Source organism: Capsicum annuum, chromosome 2 (assembly GCF_002878395.1).
Source record: "Capsicum annuum cultivar UCD-10X-F1 chromosome 2, UCD10Xv1.1, whole genome shotgun sequence".
Taxonomy (NCBI): domain Eukaryota; kingdom Viridiplantae; phylum Streptophyta; class Magnoliopsida; order Solanales; family Solanaceae; genus Capsicum; species Capsicum annuum.
Window position 1 is genome coordinate 71,626,531 of NC_061112.1, and position 27,327 is coordinate 71,653,857.

The window sequence follows — 27,327 nt, forward strand, 5'->3', positions numbered from 1 at the left end:
TATAATAGGCCCCACAACACATTATTTTGTCAATTTAAAAATCCTTCACACAACTAACACTACATGGGCCTCACCCATGTTAAAATTTCTCAGTTCAAAAGAATGTGAGAAAGGTGGGGGCAGGAGGGACACGTGAACGGGTGAGGGGGTAGGGTAGGTGAGGTGTGAGGTGTCCTCTTTTAATTGGAGAGGTTGTTGGAATATTTAAAATAAGATAAAATTTGTTAGGATTTGTTATTCAGGAGATTGCATGTCATAGATTCAAATATGGGTGACTTTAGATATTTGACCCCAATAAAAAATGTCTTTAAAGATAATCTTCCTTACTTTTTAAGTATTGTACAAGTACCATTTTACTCCTCTACACATCAAATATATTTTTAAAACTTTTCATACTTATTAGTCTCTCAAATTTTATATTTTATTATTTCCATTTTTTATTTTTTCCTTTAATTTATTATTCTATTTTTTATTATTTTTACTTTTTTTTCTTTAATTTTATTATTTTAACTTTTTATTTTTTCCTTTAATTTTATTTTCATGTTTTAATTCATTGTCTCAAACTTTATTTTTTTTTCTCTTTTTTCTTTTTTGTCAAGCATTATCTATTTTTTTTTTCTTTTCCTTTTTTTAATTCATTTGTGTTTAATCTTTATTTTTCTTTTATTTTTATTTTTTATTTTTATCAGTTCTCTTTTTTTTCCCCTCATTTTGTCAAACTTTATTTATATTTTTTCCGCTCATTTTTTATTTTCTCAATTTTTTTAATTCTTTGTTTTTTTCTTAATCTTTATTTTTTTCTTGCATTTTTTTTCTCACTCCTTTTTTTTATTTCTCTATTTTGTTTGGTCACTTTTTTCTTTTTTCAGTTCTCTTTTTTTTTCCTCAGTTTTTTCAAACTTTATTTTTATTTTTTCTCTCATTTTTATTTTTCTTAATTTTTTTAATTCTTCACTTTTTTTTTATCTTTATGTTTTTTCTTTCCTTTTTTTTCTCATTTTTTTGTTTCTCTATTTTGTTTGATCGTTTTTTTCTATTTTCTCAACTCCTATTATAGTTTGCTAATAAATAAAAAATTGGATAATCCACAAAGGAATTTTTTTTTTTTTTTACATCAAAGCAAATTTAAGGGCATGAGTTGTTGTTACGAAGTTCTTTGAAGATTCTTGAGATAAGTCGTGTCTCTAAGGCGAGAATTGTAGAATATCTCATAAATAAAGACATAATGTGGTAGTGTTGCCCATGGGGCGTAATTTATTATTTGAAAGTCCTTGAGCAAAGTCTTTCATCTAAGGCAAGAGTTGTAGAACATCCCATAAATGAAGACATAACTGGTAGTGTCAACTCTTGCCCGTGGGGCATAATTTATTATTTGAAAGTCCTTGAACTAAGTCTTGCCTCTAAGGCAAGAGTTGTAGAACATCCCATAAATAAATACATAACGTGGTAGTGTCAACTCTTGCCCGTAGGACATAATTTGTAGTTTGAAAGTCCTTGAGCTAAGTCTTACCTCTAAGGCAATAGTTGTGGAACATCTCATAAATGAAAACATAATGTGGTAGAGTCAATTCTTGCCCGTGGGGCATAATTTGTTGTGTGAAAGTCCTTATAGTTGTAGAACATATCATAAATAAAAATATAATGTGGTAGAGTCAACTCTCGTCCGTGGGGCATAATTTATTGTTTGAAAGTCCTCGAGCTAAGTCTTGCCTCTACGGTAATAGTTGTAGAACATCTCATAAATGAAAACATAACGTGGTAGAGTCAACTCTTGCCCGTGGGGCATAATTTGTAGTTTGAAAGTCCTTGAGCTAAGTCTTGTCTCTAAGGCAATAGTTGTAGAACATCTCATAAATAAAAACATAACGTGGTAGAGTCAACTCTGCCCGTAGGGCATAATTTATAGTTTGAAAGTCCTTGATCTAAGTCTTGCCTCTAAGGCAATAGTTGTAGAACATCTCATAAGTGAAAACATAACGTGGTGGAGTCAACTCTTGCCCGTGAGACATAATTTGTTGTTTGAAAGTCCTTGAGCCAAGTTTTGCCTCTAAGATAATAGTTGTAGAATATCTCATAAATGAAAACATAATGTGGTAGAGTCAAATCTTGCCCGTGGGGCTTAATTTGTAGTTTGAAAGTCCTTAAACTAAGTCTTGCACTAAGGCAATAGTTGTAGAAATCTCATAAATGAAAACATAACGTGGTAGAGTCAACTTTTGCCCGTAGGGCATAATTTGTTGCTTGAAAGTCCTTAAGCTAAGTCTTGCCTCTAAGGCAATAGTTGTAGAACATCTCATAAATTAAATTACAATATGGTAGTATCAACTCTTTCCCATGAAACATAACTTGTTGTTTGAAAGTCATAAGTCTTGCCTCTACAATGTAGTAGTATCAACTCTTGCCCATGAAACGTAGTTTATTGTTCGAAAGTTGTAAATCTTACCTTTATAATGTGATAGTGTTAACTCTTACTCAGGAGATGTAACTTGAATAGAAGAAATTGAAGGAAAGAACAAAAATAATAAAAATTGCGAAAAAAGAAGAAACTAAAGAAAAATATTTAAAAAAATAAAAATCAAAGAAAATGTAGAAGTTGAGAGAGAATAAGAAAAAAAGAAAGATTGATAAAAAAAAGAAAGATTAAATAAAAATAAAGGTCGAGAAAAATTTTAAAAGAAAAAAATAAAAATAAAAGAAAAATAAAAAAAGTTCTTTTTTTGTTTATAAAAGTAGACGTTGAAAAGGTGTAAAGAAAAAAGTAAGGGTTGAGAAAAACTAAAAAGAACAAAAAAAAAAGGAAAGAAAAAATGAAAAATAAAAATAATATATAAAAAAAAAAGTTGAGAGGAAAAAAGTAAGGGTTGAGAAAATAAAAAATAAAAATCAAAGTAAAATTAAAAAGAGAATAAAATAAAAGTTGAAAGATATAAATATGGAGTTGTTATCCATTATGAGGATCATTTATGTAATTTACTCCATTGATCAGGAACAATTTTGTCCAAAAAATACTAGTTAATAGATAAAGATTATTTTAAGAAAGCTTTTTTATTTGGGGCTAAAATTTGAAAGTCACTCTAATTTGGATATATTTTTGAAATTAACCCTTTGTTATTTGGATAAAGACAAAAATAAATAAATAAATAAATAAGATGATGAGGTGGTTATTTATTTATTTTTCTTGTGAAAAAATTACCACGTGAATAAGATACGTGGTAAGATAGGGTAAACGATAAAACTAAGTTGTGAAGGGGCGAAATTATGTGTCTACATCATGCCCCCTTTGAATGTAAACACAGAGTGTGTTCATACAAAGAAGTAGACAACGAGACAGAATTTTGTGCCGATTATTCGAAGGAAGAAATAGAAGGAGGGACGATAACCAAACCTTGACTTAGGACTGTAAACACCTAATTTTTGACTAAACCTAATGTTTTTATATCATTTTAGTATTCAAATTTTTTTATTTTTTTTTAAGTCTAAATTAGATATTTTAAGTTCATCCTATTTTACAAGGTTTGGTTTAATAGTTTTGAAAACAAAAAAAATAGAATCACATTTTAAATAAGCTTTTATTTTTTATCATTTATTTATTTATTTTAAAAAAATCTAAATTATATTTGTCTTCTTCTTTTAATTTTTAATAAAGAATCTAGTGATATTAATATTTCTAAGACTAGTTATTTAACTTATTTTGTATTTTGTTAGTTTTAAATTGATTTTATTATTTTTATTTTATTTAAAATATTAAAAAAAAAAAAGGAAAAAACTTATCCTAATCTACCCTAACCTCTTCCCACCTTCCCACTTTCACTTAACCTCTCCCTCACTTTCTCCACACAAACACACGACACGTACCCACATACACTATACATATAACATACACAACACAGAAAGAGGGGGAGGACATTCTTCAGAGAACCAAAGAAAAAAAAAAGGGAGACAACTACAACCTACAATACAAAAAAAATAAGAAAACAAAGAGAAAAGAAGAAGAAGAAACACCTGTGATAGAAAAGAAAAGTTTGGGGGCTCGTTGAGTTTCCGATGATGGTGTTTTATTTCTTTACCCGCTTCAATTCGTCATACAGGTTCTCGTCGAATTCATACGATTTATTTTATAAGTTTGCTATGCAAATTGAAGTCTTTTTTTTTTCCTTAATTGAGAAATTACTTTTAAGAAAAATAATCTTCTTTTATATAAAGGTTGGGTGCATGGCGATAGATAGTGGAACCTTGAGGATTTTGATTTGAAGTACATAAATAACGACACTCCTTGATTAGAGAAAATTAGCATCCTTAATTAATCCAATCTTGTAAGCATGCTAAAAGAAATTTTACTTTAACCGTCATGCTAGTTCTTAATTCATATAACTATACTGATGTAAGAATAAAAGAGGTTAAAAAAATTGGGGTGGAACGAAAAGAGATCTGAGAGAGAGAATAGAAAAAGAAAGAAAAGTTTTTTTTTTAAAAAGGAAAATACGGTAATATAGTATGTATGAAATTCCAAGTGGGTTTATAAATAAATTATTAAATTAGTGATCCTTTGAATCTGTGTGTGCTATTGTTTTATAATATTTCATTCAATTTTCCTTACCATTTTATTGGATGTATTTATTTAAAGTTTGTGTACCCTTGATAATATTTGTCGTACTAATGGGGTGATGAATATATGAAAATTTATGATGAAGGAAGTTGGATTTTATCCTTAAGATTTTCGTTACTTTGTAATCTAATCGAATCATTAGGAGTATGAGTAGATCGACAATAGTAATAGAAAAAATACTATGAGTAGATCGACAATAGTAATAGAAAAAATACCGTTGGCTTAAGAAATATAAAATTGTATGTATATTGTATAGTCGTTTCTTTCGGAAATGGGATAATAATTATTAAAACAAAGTTAAGATTTATATACAAGTGAAAGTTAACGATGAAGTTGGAAAGCCCTGCTACCGACCATTCGTTATAATAAAATCAACATACAATTTTAAAGCCGATCTAATTGAGTTGGCTAGATTCTAAACCTATTAGGTGCTTATCTAGACTTGAAAAAATGAGACGATTCATAAATGCCTCAAAAGCACGAGAAATGTATCAAAACTCATCGTAAGGCCGAAAAGTACTATTATCGGTAAGCCACACATCAATACAGTTTTAAATATATGCAAAAAGAAATTAAAGGCGAAAGGTAAATAACTTTAGGCTATTAAATATTATATATCCAAAAGATTAATTTAAGCCAGACGTAAGTCATTAAAGCTACCGTGCTAGAACCCCGAGACTCGAGGGCTGTCTAACACCTTCCCCTCGGTCAACAGAATTCCTTATCCGAATTTCTGGTTCGCAGACCAAAAATAAAGAGTTATTTCCTTTTGAATAGGAATTCAATAAGGTGACTTGAAACACCCAAACTCAATTCCAAGTGGCGACTCTGTAAATAAAATAATCACTATTCAAAACTTCACTTTAATTGGAAAAATCCATTTTCTCAAAAACCAACTCCCTAGCGGGGTTGGATGCAGTAAAAAATAGGGGTGTGACAGATGGCGACTCTATTGGGGATATAACTAGAATTTGAGTTTTAATATTGACTTGTTTGGCTTTATATGTTTTGAAATATTGTATTTGCTGGCCTAAATGTGTTATTTGTCTAACTGTTTACCACTTTGATATTATTTGAATTGCAATATAAATTGTCTTCTCTCGCACACCCATCTGAGTCTTCTGAGATACTTTATATTCGGAGATGCGGTATAAACTTCTGAGCTTAAGATATCAGAGATGCGGCAACGCTCCTGGGAAGGATTCTGTAGTCACCCATGATTTAGAATGGGAAGGGACCAACAGTGAGGCCGAAAAGCCCTGCTACCGGTAAAGCTGTCCCTGCCCGACTTGAGTTGTCCACTCGTTTTACGGTCAGTCTAGATACCTAACTCCACCAGGTTAAACCTAGTAGAACTGAAACTTAGACATAATTATCCCTATTAGGCTTTACTTTATTTGCATAACGTGCATTTTTTACTTAGTGAAGGCTCGATAAAGTTTTGAATGTCTAAAAGTACCCTATTTTAAGACTATTTATTTTCTGTTCACTAGTTGCATTAACTATTAGGTAGTTTAGAATGTTGTTCGGCTTTGGAATCCATTAGCGTAAGAGAGGCTGAAAATTGCTCTCTAAAACCTGTCCTTTTTTGAAACTCAAATAAGGTGCGAGATTTGCTTTCACAATAAAAAATAAAAATAATTTTCTAAATTATTGAGTCTGCCGCAATCTGGATGAGCTACGCACACCTGATTCTCATCTTAATGAGATACGTAGGCAACCTTTCTTAGATTTGGTGATCCTCATTCAATTTGAAAAAAAATTATTGATTTTTTTTTTTTAAAAAAGAAAGTTAGTCCTCTTCAAAAAGAAATTCTTAGACAAAGTAAAAAAAAAATGAAAGTGTTTATTGAGTTTTCTTAAACAAAAAATTAAAAAAAAAAATTCTTCCTTATTCAAAATTAAAAAAAAAAAGTTTTTGATTCATATTTTAAGTTTCCTGAACTATGTCTGACCTGATTCTTGTTTAACAAGATACGTAGGCAACTCTTCTTTTGGGTTTGGTCTCATCTAAAAATAAATCTTGACTTAGTAATTGGTACCAACATACTTAAAAATATGAATTAAAAAAAAAGTGTTAAACTATAACACATGATAGAGTGGACCAACTTGGTTGTGAACTATAGATTCTTATGGTATCTCTAATTATACTAAAGTTGCACTTGTAAAGTTTTCTTTCTCTAAGTCAAGTTTAAAATAAATCCTACCTCATTTGTTTCATATGCATTGTGGGGTGAGCTTTAAATTGAAAATTCAAAGGCATTGCTCTGTTGATCTAGAACTTGGCTTGAATGTTTGTTGAGGCAAAATTTTGAGATACAATTGGTTTGGGAAAGGATTGTAGGCCTTCTTTAATCCGATTGCGCATTCCAAAACCCACCGAATGACATTAATTCCTAGCACTTCCCCCTTTGAGCCTTAAACCTTTTCCTTGGATAACTACATCTGAGCCTATACCTTTCGAGTGATTATATGCACTATCCTTCTTTTGGACTACCTCATTGAGCGCACTAACTACGTACAAATTATAAATAAAGATTCAAAATCAAAGACGCCAAAGACAAAGACCATATAGCGCCAGGATTATAAAAACAAAAAAATGACTTTAAAGAAGAAGGAGCAAGAACCCAATTAAAAAAAAAACTCCAACAAAGATGGAGAATCTTCATTAAAAAAAAATACTTTTTTCGAAAAAAAAAGGGGAAAAGCTCCAGCACAAGATTCAAACAAAGTTGAAGCAAATACACGACAAGGGACAACGAAGCACAACAAAGAAGATCGAGCATCAAACCGCAAAAAATGGCAAAAGTACGGAAATAATGCAGTGTTCATTGAGTAATTAGTCACTTGACTCCCAAATGTCATCCTACCTATCCCTACGCCTATAATATCAAGCAATCACAAGTCCTACATAATATCATTTTGAGTGTTCTCACATTAGTGGATACTTACATGATTGTCAAGCTTATGATATCTCATTGCATGCGTTGAATATCTTTCTGAGTGTGAGTGATTCTTGAACGTCCTAAAATCTGAATTTTTTTAATATGAGTGAATTAAGATTTTAGTTATGGCAAGGGCACTTGAAACATGAGGATAAGAGGTATTTTAAATCGTTGCTTCAGGCAAGATAAATAAAATATGTCGAAACTTAAGTATATTCGAGGTACCATTTGAAACTATAGGAATCACTTCTAATGTTGATCTTAATTTTTGCTATAAAGTAATTAGAGATAATTCAACCATGATACTAACTGTTGGTATCAATTAAAGTCAAGAAATAAATTGATTTCATTCTTTTCATTCTCCGTATCTTTAAAAAGCACATACTTTAAAAATAAATCTTTTATGAACTACGTTAGACCTGATTCTTGCTACGCAAGGAATCCTATGATAGGGTTCGGTCTCGCTGAATGAAAGTTTTTACATCCCTAAAAGGTATAACACTGGGGCATTTTTTTTTGAAAAAAAAATTCAAATTTCCTCACATTCAAAACTGGGGCATATTTTATTTTAAAAAATATATATATCACTTACCTCAATAGGTAAAATATCTCTTGAGTACTCTTTAGGGAACAAAACTCCCTAATTTTCTTATTTGTCTTCATAGGGCGCCATCTCCTAGTTGATATCTTATCTCGTCTTCATAAGGCGCCATCCCCTAGTTGACATCTTATCTCGTCTAAATAGGGCGCCATCCCCAAGTTGACATCTTATTCGTCTTCATAGGGCGTCATCCCCTAGTTGACATCTTACTCGTCTTCATAGGGCATCATCCCCTAGTTGACATCGTATTCGTTTGCATAGAGCGTCATCCCCTAGTTAACATCTTATTTCGTCTTCATAGGGCGCCATCCCCTAGTTGACATCTTATCTCGTCTTCATAGGGTGCAATCCCTTAGTCGACATCTTATTCGTCTTCATAGGGTGCCATCTCCTAGTTGACATCTTATTTCGTCTTCATAGGGCGCCATCCCCTTGTTGACATCTTACTCGTCTCCATAGGGCGCCATCCCCTAGTTGATATCTTATCTCGTCTTCATAGGGCGCCATCTCCTAGTTGACATCTTTTTTCGTTTTCATAAGGTGTCATCCCCTAGTTGATATCTTTTTTCATCTTCATAGGGCATTATCCCCTAGTTGACATCTTATTTCGTTTTCATAGGGTGCCATCCCCTAGTTGACATCTTTTTGCATCTTCTTAAGGCGCCATCCCCTAGTTGACATCTTATCTCGTCTTCATAGAGCTCCATCCCCTAGTTGACATCTTATCTCATCTTCATAGGGTGCCATTCCCTAGTTAACATCTTACGTGTCTTCATAGGGTGCCATCCCCTAGTGGACATCTTATCTCGTCTTCATAGGGCGCCATCTCCTAGTTGACATCTTATTTCATCTTCATAGGGCGCCTTCTCCTAGTTGACATTTTATTTGTCTTCATAGGGCGTCAATCCCTAGTTGACATCTTATTTCATCTTCATAGGGAGCCATCCCCTAGTTGACATCTTACTCGTCTTCATAGGGCGCCATCCTCTAGTTGACATCTTATCTCATCTTAATAGGGTGTCATCCCCTAGTTGACATCTTTTTTCGTCTTCATAAGGCATCATCCCCTAGATGACATCTTTTTTCGTCTTCATAGGGCGCCATATCCTAGTTGACATCGTATCTCGTCTTCATAGGGCGCAATCTCCTAGTTGACATCTTATTCGCCTTCATAGGGCGCCATCCCCTAGTTGACATCTCTTTTCGTCTTCATAGGGCGCCATCCCCTAGTTGACATCTTATTCGTCTTCATAGGGCTCCATCTCCTAGTTGACATCTTATTTCATCTTCATAGGGCGCCTTCCCCAAGTTGACATCTTATCTCGTCTTCATAGGGTGCCATCCCCTAGTTGACATCTTTTTCCATCTTCATAGGGTGCCATCCCCTATTTGAGATCTTATCTCATCTTCATAGGGTGCCATCTCCTAGTTGACATCTTATCTCGTCTTCATAGGGCGTCATTCCCTAGTTGACATCTTTTTTCATCTTCATAGGGCGTCATCCCCTAGTTGACATCTTACTCGTCTTCATAGGGCGTCATGCCCTAGTTGACATCTTATTCGTCTTCATAAGACGCCATCTCCTAGTTGACATCTTATTTCGTTTTCCTAAGGCGTCATTCACTGGTTGACATCTTATCTCATCTTCATAGGGCACCATCCCCTATTTGACATCTTATCTCGTCTTCATAGGGCGCCATCCCCTAGTTGACATCTTTTCTCATCTTCATAGGGCATTATCCCCTAGTTGACATCTTATTTCATCTTCATACGGTGTCATTCCCTAGTTGATATCTTTTTTCGTCTTCATAGGGCGTCATCCCCTAGTTGACATCTTACTTGTCTTCATAGGGCGCCATCCCCTAGTGGATATCTTATCTCGTCTTCATAGGGTTCCATCCCCTAGTTGACATCTTATTCGTCTTCATAGGGCGCAATCTCCTAGTTGACATCTTATTTCATCTTCATAGGGCGCAATCCCCTAGTTAACATCTTATCTCATCTTCATAGGGCGTCATACCCTAGTTGACATCTTATCCCGTTTTCATAGGGCGCCATCCCCTAGTTGACATCTTTTCTCCTCTTCATAGGACGCCATCCCCTAGTTGACATCTTATCTCGTCTTCATAGGGCGTCATCCCCTAGTTGACATTTTTTTTGTCTTCATAGGGCGCCATCCCCTAGTTGACATCTTTTTTTGTCTTCATTAGGCGTCATCCCCTAGTTGACATCTTATCTCATCTTAATAGGGCGTCATCCCCTAGTTGACATCTTATTCATCTTAATAGGGCGCCATCCCTTTGTTGATAACTTTTTTCGGCTTCATAGGGCGTCATTCCCTAGTTGACATTTTATATCGTCTTCATAGGGCGCCATCCCCTAGTTGACATCTTATTCGTCTTCATAGGGCACCATCCCCTGGTTGACATTTTATTTCGTCCTCATATGGCGCCATCCCCTAGTTGACATCTTATCTCGTCTTCATTGGGCGCCATCCCCTAGTTGACATCTTATTTATCTTCATAGGGCGTCATCCCCTAGTTAACATCTCATTTCATCCTCATAGGGCGCGATTCCCTAGTGGACATCTTAATTCGTCTTCATAGGGCGTCATCCGCTAGTTGACATCTTATTCGTCTCCATAGGGCGCCATCCCCTAGTTGACATCTTATTCGTCTTCATAGGGTGCCATCCCTTAGTGGACATCTTACTTTGTCTTCATAGGGCGCCATCCTCTAGTTGATATTTTAGGAAATAAACCTTCCTATTTTTGTATTTATGTTTTCATAGGTATGACAATCTCTAGTCGCATTTTAAGAAGCAAAAATCCTAATTCTTTTTCATGCATTCACAAGGCATAACATCATTTAGTTGCATTATTGAGAACAAGGTTCTAATTTCTATTGGGCACGTAGCCTAGATTTCTATCATTTTCATTTATTTATTTATTTATTTATTTATTTTTAAACTAGTTTATAGTTTTTTCTAATAACTCACAAAACTTTCCTAGTGTAAAATGGGGCAGAAAATTTTGTTTGTTTTGTTTTGTTTTGTTTTCTTTGATGGCTTGCAGGTTTTCTGCAAAACACAGATTTAATGCCGAGAATGGCATTCTATCTCTGATTTGAGTAGAGAAAAATGATTAGCTTGAAAATACAGAGTCAGCTTTGCATCTGTAGCAGCCCAACATCTCAAGAGTCAACTTCATATCTTTTGATTAAGAGAACAAACACCCAATAATATTCTATGAACGATCCTTAGGAGGAGCGCCAACGACTCAATCCAAGTTTCAAGTTCAAGTCTCAAATCCTAACTTCAGGATCAAATTTTGAGATCAAGGTACCCACCAAAAGAAGGTCAGACGATAACTGGAGATCCAGGAGAAAGATCTGAAGCAAGAGAATCAACAATTAGAATTGTATCTTTCATTTTTAGTTTCACTTTTTCTGATGTAATAAAAGGAGCCACGGACCGAAAACTCAATCGGACCTCACCTCGACTCTCCAACTCATCCATTCATTCCAACACCTATTTGAACTACACGTGACCTGATTCTCTTATAACCCGAGATATGTAGGATGCCCAAAGCCAGGGCTCGGTCACACCTCTTTACTACTTATTTATGTATTACTTTTGAATAAATGGTTGGGCTAAAAATTAGTCATGTTTACTTCTTTGCTTGAAAATTCTCCATATTTCCAAGCTTAGAGGGACATTCTATAAACACCTAATTTTTGACCAAACCTAATGTTTTTATATCATTTTAGTATTCAATTTATTTTTTTTTAGGTCTAAATTAGATATTTTAAGTTCATCCTATTTTACAAGGTTTGGTTTAATAGTTCTGAAAACAAAAAAATAGAATGACATTTTAAATAAGCTTTTATTTTTATTTTTTATTTATTTATTTTTAAAAAAATATTTGTCTTCTTCTTTTAATTTTTAATAAAGAACTTAGTGATATTAATATTTCTTATTCATATTTATAGGACTAGTTATTTAACTTATTTTGTTAGTTTTAAATAGATTTTATTATTTTTATTTTATTTAAAATATTAATTAAAAAAAGGAAAAAAATTTATCCTAATCTACCCTAACCTCTTCCCACCTTCCATTTTCACTCAACCTCTCCCCCACTTTCTCCACACAAACACACGACACACACCCACATACACTTTACATATAACACACACAACACAGAAAGAGGGGGAGGACATTCTTCAGAGAACCAAAGAAAAGAAAGAGGGAGACAAATACAACCTACAATACAAAAAAAAATAAGAAAACAAAGAGAAAAGAAGAAGAAGAAGAAACAGTTGTGACAGAAAAGAAAAGTTTGGGGTCTCATTGAGTTTTCGGTGACGGTGTTCTATTTCTTTACCCGCTTCAATTCGTCATACAGGTTCTCGTCGAATTCATATGATTTATTTTATAAGTTTGCTATGTGAATTGAATCATGAATAAGGTTATTTTCATGATTTTATATTGCTTATTGTAACTTGTTATTTTATATGGTTTACTTCACAAGAGAATGCATCAACAGTGGCAATTGTTCCCATTTGCAATCTTTTTCTTTCTCTGTCATTTACATGTTGGGGTTTAACCATTTAATGTTTTGAATTGATCACTTTACTATGATCACCTTTTCTATTCGGCAAAATAGGATTAAAATATGGTTCCATTCTTCATTATTGCTGTATATTAAGACTAGTAGTGGTCATGATAACTAATATTTTGGGTTTGCATATTATGGATACAATGAAGATGTTTTTTCCCCCCAGCAAATTGAGCTAAAGTAAAGCATCAAACATCCATTAAGGTGCAAGTGTATTACATTAAAAATAAAAAAATTTAAGTATAGACTTGAAGAGATTTACGTAGTGGATGAAAGTTAGCAAGGATTGACTTTATGGGTTTAGTACATGAACATAGTGCAGCGCATATTTGCATATTGCCTTCTTGCCAAACTCTGTCAATTGTGAACTCACCAAACCTTTGGTCATGGACTTGTTTTTTTTTTGCTTGCATCATGAATGTAACATATTGAAGTTTTTTTTTTCCCTTAATTGAGAAATTACTTTTAAGAAAAATAATCTTCTTTTATATAAAGGTTGGGTGCATGGCGATAGATAGTGGAACCTTGAGGAATTTGATTTGAAGTACATAAATAACGACACTCCTTGATTAGAGAAAATTAGCATTCTTAATTAATCCAATCTCGTAAGCATGCTAAAAGAAAGTTTACTTTAACTGTCATGCTAGTTCTTAATTCATATAATTATACTGATGTAAGAATAAAAGAGGTTAGAAAAATTGGGGTGGAACAAAAAGAGACCTGAGAGAGAGACTAGAAAAAGAAAGAAAAGTTTTTTTTGAAAATCAAGAAAAATACGGTAATATAGTATGTATGAAATTCCAAGTGGGTTTATAAATTAATTATTAAATTAGTGATCCTTTGAATCTGTGTGTGCTATTGTTTTATAATATTTCATTCAATTTTCCTTACCATTTTATTGGATGTATTTATTTAAAGTTTGTGTACCCTTGATAATATTTGCCGTACTAATGGGGTGATGAACATATGAAAATTTATGATGAAGGAAGTTGGATTTTATCCTTAAGATTTTCCTTACTTTGAAATCTAATTGAATCATTAGGAGTATGAGTAGATCAACAATAGTAATAAAAAAAATACTGTTGGCTTAAGAAATATAAAACTGTATGTTATTGTATAGTCGTTTCTTTAGGAAATGGGATAATAATTATTAAAACAAAGTTAAGATTTATATACAAGTGAAAGTTAACGATGAAGTTGGAAAGCCCTGCTACTGACCATTCTTATAATAAAATCAACATACAATTTTAAAGCCGATCTAATTGAGTTGGGTAGATTCTAAATCTATTAGGTGCTTATCTAGACTTGGAAAAATGAGACGATTCATAAATGCCTCAAAGGCACGAGAAATGTATCAAAACTAGTAGTAAGGCCGAAAAGTACTACTATCGGTAAGCCACACATCAATACAGTTTTAAATATATGCAAAAAGAAATTAAAGGCGGAAGGTAAATAACTTTAGGCTAACAAATATTATATATCCAAAAGATTAAGTTAAGCCAGACGTAAGTCATTAAAGCGACCGTGCTAGAACCTTGGGACTCGAGGGGTGCCTAACACCTTCCCCTCGGTCAACAGAATTTCTTATCCGGATTTCTGGTTCGCAGACCAAAAATAAAGAGTCATTTCCTTTTGAATAAGGATTCAATAAGGTGACTTGAAACACCCAAACTCAATTCCAAGTGGCGATTCTATAAATAAAATAATCACTATTCAAAACGTCACTTTAATTGGAAAAACCCATTTTCTCAAAAACCAACTCCCTAGAGGGGTTGGATGCGGTAAAAAATAGGGGTGTGACAAGGACATCCTAAATACCGAAGTTATGAGGGAATCAAGTGCCAGGTATCTCAATGAATTAGAAGGGGATGGACTATACCGAGTTGGAGAGTGGAGTGAGGTCCTGTCGAGGTTTTGGTCTGCGACTTTGTTATTACATCGAAAATAAAAATTACAAGTTAAAACATAAATGAAATTACAAAATCCTATCTATGCAGCTTCTTTTTAGAGTTTTATCACCCTATTCTTCAGGCGGGCTCCTGACTTGCAGTTTCTTCAACTTTTGCTTGATTTTCCATTTCAACACCCTGTTCTCCAGGCGGGCTCCTGACTTGCAATTTTTTCAACTTGTTGCTTGGTTTTCAACTTCTTCACCTTGTTGTTTGACTTTAAACTTCTTGACCTTGTTGTTTGACTTTCAATATTTTAACCTTGTTACTTGACTTTCAATTTCATCACCCTATTCTTCAGGTGGGCTCCTGTCTTGCCATTTCATCACCTTGTTCTTCATGCAGGTTCCTGACTTGCATTTTCCTTACCCTGTTCTTTAGACGGACTCCTGACTTTCAATATTTATCACCCTGTTCTTCAGGCGGTCTCCTGACTTGTAATTTCATCACCCTGTTCTTCAGGCAGGCTCCTGACTTTCATCAAAACTAAAATGAAAATTATCCCAAACGAAGATTATGATAAAGAAAGATTTCATTCATTCATTTTTTGTTGAAAGTAATGTCCCATTTTTCAGGAGGGTCCTGAACATAAAGTAAAATCCTATTTTTCAGGAGGGTCTTGAACAGAAAGTAAAATCCCATTTTTCAGGAGGGTCCTGAACAAAAAATAAAGTCTTATTTTTCAGGAGGATCCTGAACAGAAAGTAAAATCCCATTTTTCAGGAGGGTCCTGAACAAAAAATAAAGTTTCATTTTTCAGGAGGGTCCTGAATAGAAAGTAAAATCCCATTTTCCAGGAGGGTACTGAACATAAATTAAATTCTCATTTTTCAGGAGGGTCCTGGACATAAAGTAAATTTTCATTTTCCAGGAGGGTCCTGGACATAAAGTACATTCCCATTTTTCAGGAGGGTTCTGAACATAAAGTAAATTCCTATTTTCCAGGAGGGTCCTGAACAAAAAGTAAAATCTCATTTTCTAGGAGGGTCCTGAACATAAAATAAATTCCCATTTTCCAGGAGGGTCCTGAACATAAAGTAAAATTTCATTTTTCAGAAGGGTCCTGAACAGAAAGTAAAATCCTATTTTCCAGGAGGGTTCTAAACAGAAAGTAAAATCCATGGATGTACATTTCCAATGGTAGGTGAATGAAGTGAAACGAATTTGCCCCTGTTTTAACAAAGAAAATTTATCAATTAAAAACTTAGTGGTGGTTTGCAGCACTTGGCTTTCCTGGCACCTGCTCCAGTGTTCATTCCCTTTATTTTATTTAAGATTGCTGGCACTTGCCTCTGCTTTATCGTGGAAATGACTCTGAAATAAACACAATATCTCTGTTTTGCCATGCTTTTCAGATAAACCCTTTGAACCTTGGTATTTTCATGAGTTTCCAGACTTGTCTATTGACAAAAAACTCGTCTATTGACAAAACTTTTTGCATGCCTTGTTCCGACTTGCAATCTTGTTTCTTTCATATGCTGGCCCTTTATCCTGCTTTGTGTAATTGAAGAAGCTGGTAGCCAGTTTTGAAAGCTTTTCTCACTTGTTTTGACATAGATTTGACTCAAAGACAAGAGAAAAATGATAATAATTTTTATTTTTTTTGGATAACTCAAGAAAATAAAAATATAACTAAAGAGAAGAAAGAAACGATAATGAATGTCCCCGTTGAAAAAGATGAAAGAAAAGTTTATCTGAAAATGACAGTCAACTCTAATCATTATGATATGCATATCGAATTAAACTGCCTGATCTTTCTATCCAAAATCCTCTACCAATTATTGTTGAGTTAATGACCTCGAAATTGAGTTGCTTCGTTAGGTCAATTGCATTTAAGACCTCATTTGGCTAGTGGCGCCTTGAATGGTTTTTTCCAACAAGCCTCTCTTATTTTCCTTTTCTCAGCTCACCTTGCTTTATGGTGTCTGTGAGGGGTTTTCACCAATTAGACTCTTTTATTTTCATTTGTCTCAACTCACTAGCGTCTTACAGTGCCCGTGAGGGTTTTCGTCGATAAGACTCATTGTTATCTCTCTCATCTTACCATCGCCTTACGGTGCCCGTGAGGATTTTCACCGATAAGACTCTCTTATTTTCATTTCTCTCCTAATTCCTTACGTTGAGGAAGACAAGTAGTTCCCAAAATGCGTCATCACATCCATTGCGTGCTTAGCCTTAACATTCTCAAAGATTGATCAGAAGGTCTTTCTTTGATTGTAACTTGACTTTTGGATAAGGTTAGAAAGAAAGAATGTCATGGGGCCCAAACGACACTTGAAGTGGGGTGGGACTTACAACTTTAAAATCCACTCAAACAATGAGGATTACCTCATGCCCCAATTTTTTTTGACTGGGTGACTCTAAATTATTTATTTGGTTGGACCGAGCCCCGGGTAGGGCAGCCTACGTATCTCATCCCCAAGAGAGAAAAATTAGGTCACATGTAGTTCCGGCACCTTGTTTTGCATGATTTAGACTTTTGATTCTTTTTCTTTTATTGACACTATTTTCTCTTTAAATTTTTCTGACTCTATTTATCTTAACACTTTTTTTTTTTGGACATTTTTTTCTTCTTTTTTTTTTTTGAACTTTTTCTGACTCTATTGTTTTGCTCGACACTTTTCTTTTGAGCTTTGCTGACAATATCTTGATTCCAAAAGAGGGGTATGAAAGAAAATAAAACTAAAGCTCAAATGGGGAAAACAAAGGATTACACGATGTTTGGACAGCAGAATAAAATGCCTTCGTCATATCAATCCTTGAAAATGCGAGTACATATCATGCAATATGAAAGTGAGAGATGAAGATCATTTGTGATATTTTTTAAGCAATAACTTTAACCGAGCCTACGCGTCACTCTTCTTACACTTTGTTTAACATATCACTCCACTTTTGTTGTACATTCCTCATATTGAATGACTCATGTTTTCGTGGAGTTGATTTTTCTGTCCCTCGGAATCACACATCCGCTATTTGACCTAATTGAGCAATGTTTTTCAATTGATGACCAAATTATTCTTGTGATTCTCAAAATAATTGCCTTAGTTTTCAAAGAAGGCTTAAACTTGTCACCAAATATCTCAGCACTCTACCTATTTTCTCACATGCTCTCTTTTTCTAACTTTAATCCTCTGATTCAATGTCCATGCTTAAATTAAATTTTAAGATCTGATTGAAAATTCCGCTAGCATGTCATATCACTTGAATTAACCTAAAATGTACTGTGTATAGAAAACAAACAAACAACACATATTTAAAACACAAAAGAAAAAAGAACACTTCATTTAATTAAAGTAACAGATAGAAGGGTTTGAACATAACGACAAACGGACAAAACAAGATAGATCCCGAACTACAACCCTAAAATAATTCGAATAACAGAAAATAAAACAAAACAAACTACTAGACCTCTTCCTAGTAGGAAGAGGGGTGACTTCTCAATTGCTCAGCCTGACATCTTAGCCACTGGTTTGCATATCAGCATGACTAAAGTTTTCCTCACTGTCAATGTTCTGCACCATAATCAATTTGTCTTGAATCATCTTTCCAATTTCTTTTTTCAAAGCACGACAATCTTCAATACTGTGACCCTGAACATCAGAATGATATGCACATCGTATATTAGGATCAAAACTTCTTGAATGCAGGTTAGGAGTATACCCAAGGAGAGGAGTGATCATGCCTCGCTGTGCCAATATCTAAAATAAACTGACATACGACTCTCCAATTATTGTGAAACTATCCCTCAATTTCTGCATCATTTCATTGTTTAACTTGGATTGAACATTGGGCCTAGAAGGGCTTTGGTATGTTTGTGGAATTGGAGGATGGCTTTAAAGAGTTGGTATGCACCATTATGGGTAAGGAGGGAGTTAAACGTATGGTTGTACGTAATATACTAGATATGGAGGTAGGGAAACAGAGTATAATGAATTTTGGGAGTGATTATGGAGAGCTTGGGTATGAACTTGGGCTTGAGACTGACAGCAACGACGACGTCGTCTTCTTAGATGTGCCCGTTCTACAATAGCAATGTCATCTTTCTCATTCTTCTTCCCTTCAGGTTCCCTTAGTTGATTGCAATATTATCCCAAATATTTCACGGATTCCTCATGCCTATCTTGCTCCTCAAATTTCTATATCTCAAAGATTGGAGGAAGGTTGGCACTTAAAGGCATGCCCCAGTCTTTGCATGAAATATCTTCTTTACCCGCAGGTCCTAGAGACTTTTTCATAGCATTTTCTGCACTATTCATTTTTCCAACCATTTTCTTAGACTCTTCTGGCACACTGGACTTCTTGTTAAGAAATTTTGGTGGTCCAGTTAACTTAAAAGCAGGATTAGAAATATAACAATGATCACCAAGAGTATTAAATATAGATTCACTAACAGCATGGGGACGCACAACCGTTGGGCAAGCCAGTGTAGAAGTCCCAGTAGAGGATTGAGCAACAAGATCATAGACGACATGTGGTGTTGTGAATGTAGCAGGCTTATGCTGAGGAGCTAGAGGAAAAGTGGTGGAAGTATTGAGATGTTTTTGGTTTGGAATGAATTCTGAGTCATGTTGCAGTGCATCAACAACAGTAGAAAACTGACTTTGAGATTTTGGTGGAAAACTTGAGGTATTTATAGGATCAATAAAGGGAAATGGAGGAGGAGACAACCCACTGGCCCAAGCTTGATGCATTTTTGTCATTTGTTGTCTTAGCCTCCTAATCTCTTACTTCAAACTCTCATTTTCCTGATTCTTTGTTTGATCCATGATGTCACTCTCTATATCTTTGTTGGACACAACTAACCATTTGGATTTGGTGTGATGTGAAGGACCAACCAGAATGCCACAAACCATCTTAAACTGACTCAACAAAAAACAACAAATGTGTTAGAGTTCAACACTTTTTCAAAACCTCTTTTTCCTTCTTTTTTTTTTGAAAAGATCACCGAACCCAAGAAGGGAGCCTACATATCTCACTCCTGAGAAAGGAGAATTAGGTGTGCGTAGTTCGTGAAATCTTGCCAAAATGGCCATTAAACTCTTTATTTTTTTATCTTTTTCTCGAAACTTTAAAAAGAAAATAAAATAACAATTTGTCAAAAGAATTGACAAAAAAAATATTTTTTGCATTTTTCAAGTTTAAATCTCTATATAAAAAATGAAACATATGACTACCAAAGAAAAATCTTTTTGGATTTTCAATTTTAAATTTCATATAAAAATAAAACTTGAAACTACTAAAGAAAAAAAATCTTTTTTGTGGTTTTCTTTATGCATATAAACACCTACTATAAATGAAGAGTGAAGAAAATCTTTTTGAATTTTTCAGATCTATATACAAAATGAAACCTATGATTATCAAAGAAAAGTCTTTTGGGATTTTCAAATTTGAATTTCATATGAAAATGAAACTTAAAATTATTAAAGGAAAATTCTTTTGTAGTTTTCTTTTAAAGAAGTATATGACACCTGCTCTAATAAAGAATGAAGAAAATCTTTTTTAATTTTTCAAATAAGATTTCCGAACCAACAATAGGCTACCTACGTATCTCACTCCCAAAAGAGGAGAATCATGGGTGCGTAGTTCGTCCAGATTGACAATTAAGGATTAAAACGAACTAAGACTTGACCTTAGAGATGGGATTATAGACAGATGATGAAAATAAAATCTTTTGAGGTTTTTAATAGACACTTCACATAAAAATGACACCAATAACTGAAATTAAAATCTTTTTGGTATTTTCATTTTTATGAAATGTACAAAACTTTTACCATCTTTTTTATATTTTTTTATAAAAATCTTCAATTAAAAAAAAAATCTTTTTAAAATTTTCGAATCATGAATGCATAGTGACAGAAGGAAAATCTTTTTAATGTTTTTGAGACAATGAGTATGAAAGGTAAAAAATCTTTTTGAATTTTTGGATTGTGAAAAATAAAAGCCATAAAGAACTCTAAAAACTACGAAACTCTTATTTTTCCTCTTCGACTCACTTTTCTTTTCTTTTTTTTTCAATTTTTCATTGCCCACACACTTCACTTCTACCACATATTTTTTCCAAATCAGTCCGTCACATGACCACATTACCCTCAAAGATGCAACATTTAGCACGTAAGGATGCTTTAGAGGTGAGTCTCTTACAAAGGATCAAGTGGGCCCCGCTAGGTCTCGATATGATGCACATAAGCATGATCTAAAGGCTGACCTACGCTGTGGTTCACTAACAAGGTTGTTCAAGGAAGCGTATGGTCAATAGTGGCTGCTTTGCTTTCAACCTACTCCATACCAGCCGACGACTCCCCCTCCTAAAATAAGGGTGACTCAACTATAGATCGTGTACACAACGTGTACTACGAACTTGTTGCAGACTCAGGTTATGCACATGATGCTAGATATGAAGCGGTAACACATAAAGAAAAACTGTAAACAAAGAGCACGTAGACAAACAACAACAATAATATAAATAATAATCACAAACAATGTTTATACACTCATAATGCCAAACAAAGCCGATACGACTCCAAAAAATAAGCTCAAATTCTGAAAATAATCCCCAACAGAATCGCCAGAACTGTCACACCCCTTTTTTAACTCCAAAAAGATTTAAATTTTAAGTTCGAAAGAATTTTTATTATTAAGTGACAAAATAGATATTTGTTTCAAAAATGGCTTTTTATATTCAAAACTCAGAGTTGCCACTTGCCATAATTCGGTGTGCCAAGTCACCTTTGAAAATCCTTTTCAAAACGATTTTGACTCTATAACTGATCCGCGAACAGAGATTCCGACTACGAAATTCTATTGACCGCAGGAAAAATGTTAGGCACCCCTCGATCCTGTGGTTCGACCATGATCGCTTGATGAAGTGTATCAGCTAATTTGATAGTACAAATGTATAAACCCCACAAAAAAATACGTAAAATAATCAAACCAACAAACAAAACAAAACGAATCAAAAATAGTGTCCAATTTGAGTTATACAGTTCCAAAAATAGAAAAATACAAAAAATATAAATTTTATTCTAAACTAATCCTAGACTAAGCTCCAATGTCTCACCCAATGCCTTGGGCCTTCATCACGAACGTCCTTCGAGTACAAAATATTTCGAGATATTTCCCGAATAAAATAATACAAGTACTTCGGGGCATTCCCCGGCCAAATGATACAAGTGACCCCAAAGCGATAAAGCCAAAAACTATTCAATCACACAGTTCAAATATCCCATCAATCCACAGTCCCTAAATTCGCCTACCTGACCTATGTTTGCCAATCAATTTCAACATATCGTAATTCTATCACGTTCAACGACATTCATTCCTGTTTAAACAAAACAACAATAAACCAAAAGAAATCTAAAGTCACCATTTTTATCAATTTCTCAATTCCACCCCCAAATTACTTTTTAACACTAAAACTTCCACAATTCACGAATCACCATTCCAACAATCCCAAACTCATATTTTCATCGCATTCATACTGACAAAATCGACTATTCAAAAGCAAACAACATCAAACATCCACAAAATCATCCAACCACGAGAACAATGACACCGAATTACATTCAAAATCACATAGAAATTAAAAGAGAGATGAGAGAATTGCACCTCAATTTTTTATTTCAATCTGTTGAAGTATTTTGATTAGAGCTCTAACCGGAATGCCTCGAACCGATCTCAGAACATCGAACCTCCCAATTCCAGTTGAATTCAACCTCGAATAGATCTAAAATCTGATCGAAAACCTGAACCCGAACTTAAATCGCAGATTTTAACTTAAGCTTAAATGGGTAGTGACGGAATTAGAGCAAGGTCGCCACTTCTGATAACCAGAGCTCCGATCGTCGGAAAAGCTTATCTCTAGCTGAACGTCGATGAAACCGTGACCCACCCGTGAAAATTGTGCTCCTTTTATATATTCTGTGTGTGACGATATGAGTGTTTCTTTTTGTGATGGGTATTACGGAGAAGAAGCCAAAAAATGGCCAGCATCTATCAATGGCGTGGGGGTTTTTCTTTTATCTATTTTCCAATGAAGAAGAAAGCTTTTGTGTCTGCTTTTTGAGTATATTGATGATGGAGCCTATATGGAAGAGAATGTGTATATATAAATGACATGTGTTCTGGTGTGAGGTATTGTGTGTGGGCCTCCCCTTTCAATGTTATCTCTTTATCAATTGGAAAAAAAGGAAAAAAAACACGTGGGACCCCTTCCTTTTGTTGCATTTGTGGTGTATAGAAAAATCCCCTGGAAAGTTCTTTTTTTTTTGTATTGGTATAATATTTCCTTTTTGGTCTTTTGTGAATTAGTTCAAAAGAATGTGAGAAAGGTGAGTGTAGGAGGGACACGTGAACGGGTGAGGGGGTAGGAGTAGGGTTGGTGAGGTGTGAGTGTCCTCTTTTAATTGGAGAGATTGTTGGAATATTTAAAACACAATAAAATTTGTTAGAATTTGTTATTTGAATAAAGATAAAATAAATAAATAAATAAATAAATAAGATGATGAGGTGGTTATTTATTTATTTTTCTTGTAAAATAATTATCACGCGGATAGAATACGTGGTAAGATGGGATAAATGATAAAATTAAGTTGTGAAGGGACGAAATTACGTGTCTACAGCCATGACATTGGCACCGTTCTTTGTTGGCTAGCTGATGCAATGTTCTGAAAGTAAAAGATAGCCATAATTATTGAGATTATAGACTCTCAAACATTTAAATGTAGGTATAAGATGAAAGAAAGGGGAATGAAAAAAAGTGTAAAAGGGTCATTAAATGTATATTTTGTATTTTTTCAGAATTTTGTTATTAAAAAAAATTTATGTAAGAAAAAATTAATTTTAAAAATAATAAAATAGATTGAGTGACTTTCTGAGTAAAACATCTAAAGTTGAGTGATTTTTTGAGTAAAGTTCAAAGTTAGGTAATTTTTCAGGATAAAAATTTAAAGTTGAGTGACCATTTAAGCTATTAACTCGAGAATTGGATGAAGGACCCTGAGGTAACAAAATTGGGTGATTTACCAAGCAATTATCTTATGTTGCACAACTCTCCAAGATTAAATGTTTATAAATATGATGTTGGTTGGGGAAAGCCAATTGCACGTAGAAGTGGGGAGGGAAACTTGTTCGAGGGGAAAATTACTGTGCTACCTGGGCTAGAACAAGGGAGATACCAATTGTAGGGGTGCCCGATAACTTATGTGGTAAAATAGATCTATTATAAATATAATGAATCTATTTTTATTTGTTCGTGGATATTTCTTAACTTCTCTAAATATTTTTATTTTTATTTTTATTTTTATTTTTATTTTGAGTTTATTTATGTTAGTTTTATCGAGATTCATATCTTGGGGGTGATTATATGATAATTGGTTAAATGTTTTACTATAGTATTTTTTTATTTTTTTCTCTTAGTTTTTGTAATTCTTTTATATTATTTTTAAGGTATTCTAAATATTCTATATCTTTTGTTTCAAACTATCCAATTAGATTGTCTTTCATAAGTTTTTCTAATAATATTATTTCTTCCATATTTTTCTCCAATATTTTAAATATTCATAGTCTATCATTTTATCCTGTAGTAATTGTAGATTTACAAATTTCTGTGTAATAATTTATCCTAATTGTACTGTAATGTATATCTAATTCTAGATTTTCAATGCTATTTATTATCTTGTGTTGTTCTTCTCGTAGCGAGTTTTTAAATTATATAAACTATCACATGTACTTTTTCCTAAATTTTCTAGGGTTTCTTCTATCCATATTATTTTTTCTTTTAAATTCTCCATTATTTTTCTAATTCGGTTTCTATAATTAATTTCTTCATTTAGATTATCTTAATTTTCTCTAGTTTTTCTAATATATGCTAACATTTCTTAATCTGAATAATATCCATCTGGATAATTATCCAGGTATAACTGTTCTATCCAATTTATAGTTTCAATTTCACAGTCTAATACTTTTTCTAATATTATTCTCTTAATATATATAATTTCTATATCTCTAAGTATATATAAGATTAATATTTTAAGATTATCTATCATTTAAAATTGGTTAAATACTTTATTATAATATTTTTTAGTTGTTTGTTTTAATCTCATTAATTCTTCTATATTTTCACTAAGAAATTGTATATATTTTATATCTATTTTTCAAAATTCTAAATACACATAATTTATCATAGTTAGTGTGTGAGTTTGGTATGTAAGTATTTATACGAGTAGTTCGGTAGGTGTGGTATATAATTAATTTTAGTCATAAAATATCTATCAAATATTTTTTTCAATATGATTTTTCTTATATCTACTATTTCTATATCCTTAAATACATATAAAATGAGTATTTTAAATTTATCTACCATTTTGTCAGATAAATTAGTATTCATTTTTCATATGATGCTTTTTCAAAATATTCCCTTCAATCATGCACATAACAAAATATGATCACTTTAGATTGCTATATACTAGATTATTCTTAAATAACTTATTCTTCGGTCACTATTAGCATGGTAATCTGGACATTTTTCCCTTAAACAACGCCTCTACTCTGGTTACTCCCCTATCACGACTTTCTTGCCTCACCGATTTCACCTTTAGGATGGCATAGTTCTTAGGGATTTTTCTCCTTTTCCACTTTGCTAATAAACTTATTAACATGCTATTTTTCAAACAATTCTACTATAAAGCAACTAACATGAACTTATTTTATCATATTATGATTGTTAGGAATTTATGAATTTAGCTATTCATAATAGTAAATGAATATACATGTTCTGGTAGTTTTGATAATTCTAAGCTTTGTTCCTCCATAGATTTTTTCATTGAAATATACCTATTTTTTAAATAATCAAATTATTTGTTGTAAACAAGAAAGAGTTTTTTGCTTCAACGTATGAAAGCTTGCCTCTTTCTGTCTTCGATGCCTTCATTTATAATGGATGATTTACATAGTTTTTCATACTAATGTTTTACACGTTCCTAAAAACTTTACACGTATCTACATACTATTCCTAGAAAAGACTAATCTTTTACACAAAGTCTTACAAACTTAAAAAAGTCAAAAAGTCTAGAGTAGGCTAATAATGGTACCTACCTAACCTAGTAAAGACTAACTATACAATGTCTTTTACGTAAAAGAAATCAAAAGCTATAATAATTCACATGTTGAAAACTATAAGTCATATGTCCTTTTCATATCTTTTATAACTTTGATAACTTTTGTCTTCTTTTCTTTATCCGTAGTTGATTTTTCTTCGTTTGCTGTCTCTATCGTATTTGCTGTTTTTTTTTATCTTCTTTCCAGCTGGCATGCTTATCTTTATTCTAACTGTACATCTGGGACAATATTATCTTCTCCATTACATCTTGAATATTGATGGTCTGGATATTTGTGTCCAATTATCTTGCAATATCTTGTCAATAATCCATCTGAAATAAATCCCCTCTTAATTACCCCTGCAGTAGATTGTTTTTCTGGGTTAAGTAATGTCATTATCCATTGTCTAACATCTTCCATATCTGCTTGTCGTAGTTCTTTTGAATTTGAATAAATCATCTGATGGTCTCTTGAATAATAGCTCCATATTCGGTTTCCATTGGTATAATTGTTTGCTAGTTCTTGAATAATTGTAGCTAGTCCAATAAGTCGTTTATTTGCATAAAAATTAGGTATCTCGATTCTGGGTATCTCTGGCTACTGCATAATATCTTCTGGTATAATCATATCTCTGGTTAATCCTATTTTTACAACTTGTATAACTGGTTTTATCTCGTCGTATAATATCTCTACTGGTGCAGTATAACACTTTATATAAAATAGATTTCCTTTGGTTACTCTTTTATAGGTGTTGAATATTTTTTGTAATTCTTCCATAGCTGATAGTTCTTTTCCATCTTGGGTGTATATGGTATTTAATAATCCATAATCAAAATAAGTTTTTATTAAGCTTGGGTTGGTTTTGGATAATGCAATTAGCTTGTTGTGACCTTGTAATGTTTGAGTTATATAGTTTGTGTGGGTTCTTTGATATCTGTAGCTCTAGGGTTAAGGTTTAGAAAAGTTTGTAATCGGTAGATATTTTCTATGTATTTTTGGGCTGTATAGTTATAAACTTTTTTATCTTGGTTCAGACTATCTTGATATATGGTAATTTGTGGGGGTATGTTCAAAAGGTCTTTTTGTATTTTTGGTGTAAATGATTTTTCAAATGTCTTCTTTAAGTTCATATTCTGGTATCTTTGTCCAATAACTCCTTTGTTTGTACCTGCAATTGTAGATTGATAAACGTTATGGGTTTTACGGAGTGTCCCAACGTCTCCTTCTAGCTCTGGAATTTTAATTTCTTCCGATCAACATAGCTCTGCACACTGATGAGTTAGCTGATTTGTAGCTACAGACTTCAGTTTATCTTCATTAGTCTTTATCTTTTCTATTTCATTACTCATACTGTCCACTTTCATTGAAAGCGTAGTTAGGGTTTTGAATATCTTTTCTAAAGCATCATCTTCTATTATATCTGTCTGTGTAGCTTTGTCTTGATATGTAATCTGCAATAACATTTTTGTTAGTACTAATTACTTCAATTGTCAATGTAAAATTTAATACATTCAATA

General features: G+C 33.1%; 1 long non-coding RNA gene across 1 annotated transcript; it reads right to left on the reverse strand.

Annotated features, from left to right (window-relative positions):
• Positions 1 to 21,654: 21,654 nt before the first annotated feature.
• LOC107860913 lies at positions 21,655 to 22,976 on the reverse strand. Its single transcript, XR_001671659.2, has 2 exons — positions 22,322 to 22,976; positions 21,655 to 22,034 (listed from the first exon to the last, which is right to left on the reverse strand). It is a non-coding gene; the product is annotated as an uncharacterized LOC107860913 (long non-coding RNA).
• Between the last annotated feature and the right edge of the window lie 4,351 nt (positions 22,977 to 27,327).